This window comes from Trachypithecus francoisi, unplaced genomic scaffold, assembly GCF_009764315.1.
Source record: "Trachypithecus francoisi isolate TF-2019V2 unplaced genomic scaffold, Tfra_2.0 Lachesis_group15, whole genome shotgun sequence".
NCBI lineage: Eukaryota > Metazoa > Chordata > Mammalia > Primates > Cercopithecidae > Trachypithecus > Trachypithecus francoisi.
This window is the reverse complement of record NW_022681460.1, coordinates 103,772,040-103,780,324: the sequence shown is the minus strand read 5'-3', so window position 1 is coordinate 103,780,324 and position 8,285 is coordinate 103,772,040. Positions and strand designations below refer to the sequence as shown.

The 8,285-nt window shown below is 50.5% G+C and overlaps 1 long non-coding RNA gene across 1 annotated transcript; it reads left to right on the top strand.

Annotated features, from left to right (window-relative positions):
* Positions 1 to 231: 231 nt before the first annotated feature.
* Positions 232 to 6,503, top strand: LOC117098101. Its single transcript, XR_004443178.1, has 3 exons — positions 232 to 376; positions 1,650 to 1,808; positions 6,313 to 6,503. It is a non-coding gene; the product is annotated as an uncharacterized LOC117098101 (long non-coding RNA).
* The last annotated feature ends 1,782 nt before the right edge of the window (positions 6,504 to 8,285 follow it).

Here is an 8,285-nt window from a genome sequence, read left to right as displayed (position 1 = left end):
GCCCCTCCTCAGTGATCCCAACTCTGCCCACACCAGAGGTGATCTCCTGATCTCCTCCAGCGTGAATCACACTGCTATGCCCCCCAACCCACCTAGCTTGCTGTCAGTGCAGGGTCCAGGCCCCTTACCCCTCCTTTACCCCTACCTCCCAACCCCTCCCCAGTGTTCCAGCCCCACTAGCCTTCCTTTGCATCTCCCGTGTTTGTGCCCCGCTCCTGCCCCAGAACCTTCGCACATGCTGTCCCTCAGCCCTGCAAGAACCATCTGCTGGAGCTGAGCGGAGGCTGCCTCCTTCGGATGGTACCTGTACCCTTTACTCCTCTATCGCTGTGCCACACCAATCCATCATCACACTTACGATGTCATCTTCTCAGAGGTGAGGCGCATTTCTCAACTGCTGTCTCCATCAAACAGGTATCTGGGGAGGCCTGTGGGTTTGCAGTGGCCACCCTGGGTTCATTCATTCATGGCACCTCCCTGTGCCTGGGGGTAGCTGAGTCTGTGACCTCCACGGGCTGGGGGAGCCCACCGGAGGGCAGGGGGTTAGAGTGGCTAGACTGGCATTTAGAAAATCAGCTCGATGTAGAGAATTGGCTCAGATAGGCATTTAGAAAGTTCCTCTGCTGCTGGGTGGGCAGTAGTTAGTGGAGTTGCAGGGAGTTTAGTTAGGAGGCTCCTGGGTGTCCTGGTGACGGATAAGGGAGGCTGTGGGAAGGGAGAGAAGCACATGTTTTCCAGAAATAGAGGTCAAATGGAGAGCATTCGGCTGCTGTGGCAGGCGCTGCCCATGCCCCTCCCAGATTCCTCCCCAGCTCCCTTCTCTTTACCCCTCCCCCCAGGGAACTTTCTCTGCCCGCGGTAGGTACCTACATTTCCTAGTCAGGCGCCATCTGTCGCTGCTGGAATCAGCTTTGCCTGCAACCCCTGGAGAAGCAGAAGCTCCCAGGAATTCATGCACTGCCCAGAGAGCGGAAGTGGGGGGCTCCCTTAACCAGTCACATGTGGTGGGCATAAAATTCCAATTCCCTTTCCCCTGATCAGGACCCCTAAGGGGTGACCCAGCACCATATCAAGGTCACCAAACCCCTGTGTGGGGTCAGCTTGTAGGGAACTCGCACTAAGGACAATGACTTCAGAGAAGAAGAAAAGAGCACAAGGTTTTGGCTTGTACAAGGGTGGCCAGTCCTGAGACGGGACACATGGGACAGGGATCCCTGACTCAGATCGAGGGGGGCTTCAGGGTGCAGTGTCCTTGAGGACAAGGGTTTCGTGTTGCCAAAAATCACCAGGGCAGTGACCAAGCTGAGCACAGATGCTGTTCACTGTCCAGAAGAAAGGCCCCCAGTATCTCAGTCCCGCCCCCTCCCTGCTGTGGGGTGGAGCTGGACAGCACTTTCCTGGCCTGGGCAGCTAAGGCTGAGACATCTGCACAGGGCCCAAAGGGCCGGATCAGGCCCTTCCTGGCAAGCGCCTCCCAGGGGACAATGTCAGTCCCAGAAAGCATGAGTCATGAGCAGAGGACCCCCCACATCCCTGGCCAGGCCAGGAGGTGCCTCCCCAGGGACTGCCCCAGAGGGGAACCGTCTCCAGTCATCCTTAGAGTCAGGCAGGCTTGCTAACCTGTCCTCTCATCTCTGTCTTGCTCCCAGACAACCCGTAAACCCCTCGGGGCCCAAAGGCCACGCCTCACTCGACAGCTCGGGAGAGCCAGGTACAGGGGGAGAGGCAACCTGCCGAGGTCATGCAGTGACATGGAGCCACAGCCTGGCTTCCTGACACGCCTTCTGCCCTACCAGGCTGATGCCCAGGTTTGCCATGTGGGAATTCCCCAGGCCCACCCTGCCACCATGCCCTGGCACCCTATAATCTGGAGGCATGTGGGTGCCTGTCACCCAAGCACCCTTTCTGGCACGGCAGGAGGAGAGAGCCAAGCACCCAAGGCAGCCCCCGACCTCAATGACCCCCAGCTCCTCCTGCACCCATTGACCCTCCCACTCCTCCAGGTGCTGCCTCATGGTTGGTGGGTCCCTGTCCTGCCCTGTCCTAGCATGGGTCCTTCGTGGGGAGCTGGAACACAGGGCTGTGTGGCACCCAGCACACACCCGGGGCCCTGGGAGAGGGTGTGCCTCCTCCTTCTGGAGTGTGAGCTGCCTCCTGCTCTGCACTTGCCTATCAGGCCAGGTGGTGGGGGAAGGGGCGCAGGTGTGGATTTCCCTGCAGTCAGGGCTGCCCTCCCACCATCTTGCTGGGGAAGGATGAGGGGTAGGGGTGCTGGGTACACAGGTGGAGTCTCCCTTTCTCTCTTTGGTGCCTTCATAACCCCTTGCCCACCTTCTATCCTGGGAAGCTTTGCTCCCTCGTGGGCCACCTACTCCAGCCCTCCTCCTCAGGTGGTGACAATGGGCTCAGTGTGTTCCTCCCTTCTCCTTGCCCAAGGCAGGATCTTTGGCCCTTATTAATAAAACCAGCCAAATCTGGCTGGTGCAGTGGCTCACACCTGTAATCCCAGCACTTTGGGAGGTCAAGGCAGGAGGATCACTTGAGGCCAGGAGTTTGAGAGCAGCCTGGGCAACATGGCGAGACTCTGTCTCTACAAAAAAATTAAAAATTAGCCAATCATGGTGGCATGCTTCCAGCTACTTGGGAGGGTGAGTGGGGAGAGGATTGCTTGCTTGAGCCCAAGAGTTTGAGGCAGCAGTGAGCTACGATTATGCCACTGCACTCCAGATGAGGGAGACCCTATCTCACAAAAAAAATAAAAATAAAAAAGTACAATAACAACAGTCAAATCTGTTAAGTGTTTACCTCATGCTTGGCCTATAGCTGAACACGTGGCCTATATGACTATGCACACAATCCCTGTTTTTCAGGTAGGAAATGGAAGCTCAGAGAGGTTAAGTGGCCCACCCCCAGCACACAGCGAGTACGTGGTGGGGCTTCTGTGTACCTCTCAGCCCCGGGCCTACCTCATTCTTCATAAACCCATGAAGGTTGCAGGTCTATCCAACATACACACACGGGAAGCTTCTGGCAGCTTGAGAAATATTTGTGACATGAATAATCACAGCTGTTACTTACTAGGGGCTGCCTAAAAACAGCACTTTGGGCCAGGTGCAGTGGTTCACGGCTGTAATCCCAGCACTTTGGGAGGCTGAGGTGGGCAGATCACAAGGTCAGGAGATCAACACCATTCTGGCTAACACGGTGAAACCCTGTCTCTACTAAAAAATACAAAAAAAAAAAAATTAGCCGGACGTGGTGGCGGGCCCCTGTAGTCCCAGTTACGCAGGAGACTGAAGCAGGAGGATCACTTGAAGCCGGGAGGCGGAGCTTGCAGCGAGCCAAGATTGCACCACTGCACTCTGGCCTGGGCGACAGAGTGAAACTCCTTCTCAAAAAAACAAAACAAACAAACAAAAAAATAACGGCACTTTGTTTCTATTTATTGATTTGACATGCAGTTCATTTTTTTAAAAGATGGTTCAAAATGCAAAAGAGATAAGAGGGTCTCTCTCCCCGCTGACTGCTCTCGTCCCCCAGCCACCGCAGTTCCCTTTCTGATGCCAGTTTCTTCTATTTCTTTCCAGAAATACCTTTTATTTTTGAAATGGAGTCTTGCTCTTTTGCCAGGCTGGAGTGCAGTGGCATGATCTCCGCTCACTGCAACCTCCACCTCCCAGGTTCAAGTGATTCTCCTGCCTCAGCCTCCCAAGTAGCTGGGACTATAGGCGCATGCCACCACACCCAGCTAATTTTTGTATTTTTAGTACAGATGGAGATTCACCATGTTGGCCAGGATGGTCTCGAACTCCTGACCTTATGATCTGCCCTCCTCAGCCTCCCAAAGTCCTGGGATTACAGGCATGAGCCCCGATGCCCAGACTTTTTTTTTTTCTTTTTGAGACAGAGTTTTGCTCTTGTCGCCCAGGCTGGAATGTAGTGGTGCGCTCTTGGCTCACTGCAACCTCCACCTCTCGAGCTCAAGTGATTCTCCTGCCTCAGCCCCCTGAGTAGCTGGGATTACAGGTGTGCACCACCATGCCCAGCTAATTTTGTATTTTCAGTAGAGATGGAGTTTCCCCATGTTGGACAGGGTGGTCCCAATCTCCTGACCTCAGGTGATCTGCCCACTTTGGCCTCACAGAGTCCTGGGATTACAGGTATGAGCCACCAGACCCGGCCTCCTTCCAGAAATACTTAATACATTTACTCAAATGTTAGACTACCATACTGATGTGATTTGGATCTGTGTCCCCACCCAAATCTCATGTTGAATTGTAACCCCTGATGTTGGAGGTGGGGCCTGGTGGTAGGTGATTGTATCATGGGAGTGGATTTCTCATGAATGGTTTAGCACCATCCCTATTAGTACTATCCCTATGATAGTGAGTGGGTTCTCATGAGATCTGGTCATTTACAAGGGTATAGCACCTCCCCCATCTCTCTCTTGCTCCTGCTCCCACTATGTGACATGCCTGCCCCCCTCTTTGCCTTCTGCCATAATTGGAAGTTTCCTGAGGCCTCTCCAGAAGCTGAGCAGAGGCCAGCACCATGCTCTCTGTACAGCCTGCAGAACTGTGAGCCAACTAAACCTCTTTTCTTTATAAATTACTCAGTCTCTGGTATTTCTTTAGATCAATGTGAGAATGGACAAATCTATGTACATACTGTATTCATTATCTATTGCTATCGCTGCATAGCAAGTTAGCCCAAAATTTGGCAGCTTGAAAGATGAATAAACCTTTTTTATCTCACAGTTTCTGAGGGGCAGGAATCTGGGAGCAACTCAGCTAGGTGATTCTGGCTCAGTGTCACATGAGGCTGTGATCAAGCAGTTGGCCAGGGCTGCTGTCATCTGAAGGCTCAACTGGGGCTGGAGGCTCTACTTTCTGGATGGCTCATTATGTGGCTTTTGGCAGGAGGTCTCAGCTCCTCACCACATAGATATCTCGATAGGGCTACTTGAGTGTCCTCACAACATGGCAGCTGGTTTCTGTCAGGGCAAGTGGTCCAAGATGGAACAGAGTGGAAGCTGCAATATCATTTATGACCTAGCCTTGGAAGACATGTTTCCACTGTATCCTCCTAAGTACACAGGTCAGCCTTAGTTAATGTGAGAGAGGACCACATTAAGTCCCAGGAGGTGAGAATTATTGTGTGTCATCTGGAGGCTGCCTAGCACACACAGTGTCCTGCACCTTGCTTTTTTCACTGCACAGTAGTATTCAGAATGGTTCTGTAACAATATACATGGAATAACCTTGTTTGTTTGTTTATTTATTTATTTTTATATGAGACAGGGTCTCACTCTGTCACCTAGGCTGGAGTACAGTGGTACGATCACAACTCACTGCAGCCTCAACCTCCCAGGCTCAAGTGATCCTCCCGCCTCAGCCTCCCGAGTAGCTGGGACTATAGGTGCATACCACCATGCCTGGCTAATTACTTTTTTAAAAATGTTTTGTGGAGATGGGGCCCCACTACATTGCCCAGGCTGGTCTTGAACTCCTGAACCCAAGTGCTCCTCCTGTCTCAGCCTCCCAAAAAATATTAGGATTCCAGGTGTAAGCCACTGCACCCAGCCTATTTTTTTTTTTTAACTCCATAGTATTCCACTGTGTGGAAACATCATGATGTATTTACCCAGCCTGCTATTGATGGACCTTTGGGTTATTCCTGATCATTTGCTGTTACCATCAGGGCTGCAGTGACCATCTGATTTGCAGGAGCATTATTTCCCATATCTGATCGGGTGATACTCGGGGGTGGACTGGCTTAGTCAAAAGGGGTGGTACTTTGAAAACACAGCTATGAAGTCTTTGCCACTTCTTGGATTAAGAAGTGGGGTCTAGGCCACACGCCATGGATTACGCCCATAATCCCAATACTTTGGGAGGTCGAGGCAGGTGGGTTGCTTGAGCTTAGGAGTTTGAGACTAGCCTGGACCACATGGTGAAACCCCATGTCTACCAAAAATACAAAAATTAGCTGGTTGTGGTGGCACATACCTGTAGTCCTAGCTACTTGGGAGGCTGAGGTGGGAGGATCACTTAAACCCAGGAGACAGAAATTGCAGTGAGCTAAGATCATGTCACTGCACTCCAACGTGGGTGACAGGGCCAGACTCAGTCTCAAAAAAAGAAAAAAAAGAAAGAAAGAAAGAAAAAGAAAAAAAGAAGTGGAGTCTATATCTCCTCCCCTTGAAACTAGGCTTTTGATAAATTCAACCAAGAGAGTATTACAGAAGTGATGCCATGCAATGTCTGAGACTTGGTCATAAAAGGTCATACAGTTCTATCTTGTTTCTGGAAGACTTGTTCTTGGAGCCCTTACCTGCAACTTAAGATGTCTAACTCCTGAAGCTGCCATGCTGGAAGGAAGCCCAAGACACTTGAAGAGGCCACATGTCAGCACATCAGTCTCTGTTCCCAGTGACGGTGACACCCAACCTTCAAGTCATGCCAACAAAGATACCAGGCATGTGAGTGAAGTAGTCTCCAGACATTTTGAGTGACCCCCTCCCCAGCTGAGGCGTTAGTCTTCATGGAACAGAAATAAACGATAAAAAGCTAGAATAAAGGATGTGAGCATTTGTTTTAATGTATAGCAAGCATTTATACATTTTAGCTCATTTAATTCTTCCAAGAATCTCTCAGGGCAAGTATTATCAACCCCATTTTACAGAGAAGAAGAGCAGAGCTCAGAGAGGTTCAGCAACTCGCCCAAGGCGTCACAGCAGATGACTGAAAGACCTGGATGCTAACTTGGGTCTTTCTGGCTCCAGACCCACCCTTGTACATGGGTTGCTCGCTGAAAGAGGGAAACAATTCATTGTGTCAAACTTTCAAGCTCAGCCATAAGACATTTATAGACCCAAAGAATACACTGAATTAGATCAGAATTTCCATGCCTGGGTCCTCTGGGAGCTATTTTTGGCAAAAACCGCTGGAAAATTGTGCATCCATTCTTCCTGCCAATGTTGTGTAGGCAGGGAGGAATGTGTAAACTCTCCACTGTTGGCGAGAATTCTGTTCATTGAGAATCTCAGCTGGTCAGATGGTCTTACAGTTAACTATCCTGCTGATTAACAAACAAATGAAGCTATTATTCCCTTTAGTAAGAGGAGACCTTTCTTTTACATTTAAATTAATTGTTGCTTTCTGATCCAACTGAGGAACAAGTTAGGAGGAAAGTTTCTAAACGTGAAATTCTGCCAGAGCACTTGCCGCCAAATGGGTTTCTCCCTAATGGTGATGAGTGGTATTGCAACTCAGCTCTATTAGACAAAAGGGAGGTGAGAGACACATGTACATGGGGCAATCTCTGGTGCTGGAAACAATTTCAAGGGAAGGCTTAACTAAGAGACAGTGTCACAGAATGATTACACTTGAGTCTCAGAAGTCACAAGATCTGAGTTCAAATCCCTGCCTTGTTGCATATCCATTAGGATCCACTCAGGAAAACAGAAACCACATCAGGTATTTCAAACAGAGGGAAATGGATACATGAATGATGAGACTATCAGAGATGAGCATCAGCAGGAAGCCAGTACCTCCCGGAATGCAAGAGGGAAAACCAGAGGACCCCGTATTACTAGAGCCCAGGAGCTGGGGCCATCTGAAATGCAGGAATGGCAACTGAACCGTTCCAAAGGCTAGACTTTGCCAGGGACGCTGAAGCCACAAAGAAGTCCCTGCTGCTGCAAAGATGCCACTTGAAGCAGAGACAGGGAGAAACGCTATGCTTTAACCCTTCCTCTCACCCTCCAGCCTCCCTCCAGGCTTCCTCTTTGTTTAACTCAGTAGGGAGCCAGTTGGCAAGGAGGCCTGGGATATGTTGGTTCTCACCATACGGAGTTGAGCAAGAGAACAGATATGAAAGCAAAGAGGCAAATGCAGCCTATCTCTCTAAATGCAACATTGAGCAAGTCTTAGGCCAAGTGACTTCCTGCTGTGGGCCTCAACTTCCTCCTCTGCAAAGTGGGGATAACATCCTATCTCATGGACCCATTATGATGACAGTCGAGAGATAATCCAGAGAAGGCTGCCGGTACCCAGGCTGACACAGGGTAACAAGCACTGCAGACTTGGTGGGGCTGCTGGTGGAACATCTCCAGCCCTCCAGAAGTCACCAGTGCTGTGCACTGGGGGATATTTTCCGTAGGTACTTTCTTAGATTTTAGTACAGGAGGGAGCAGGAATGGGGGAATTAGCTTTGAGGTAATGTCCCCTTGCCTGAGTCTTGCTCTGTCGCCCTGGCTGGAGTGCAGTGGCACAATCTCAGCT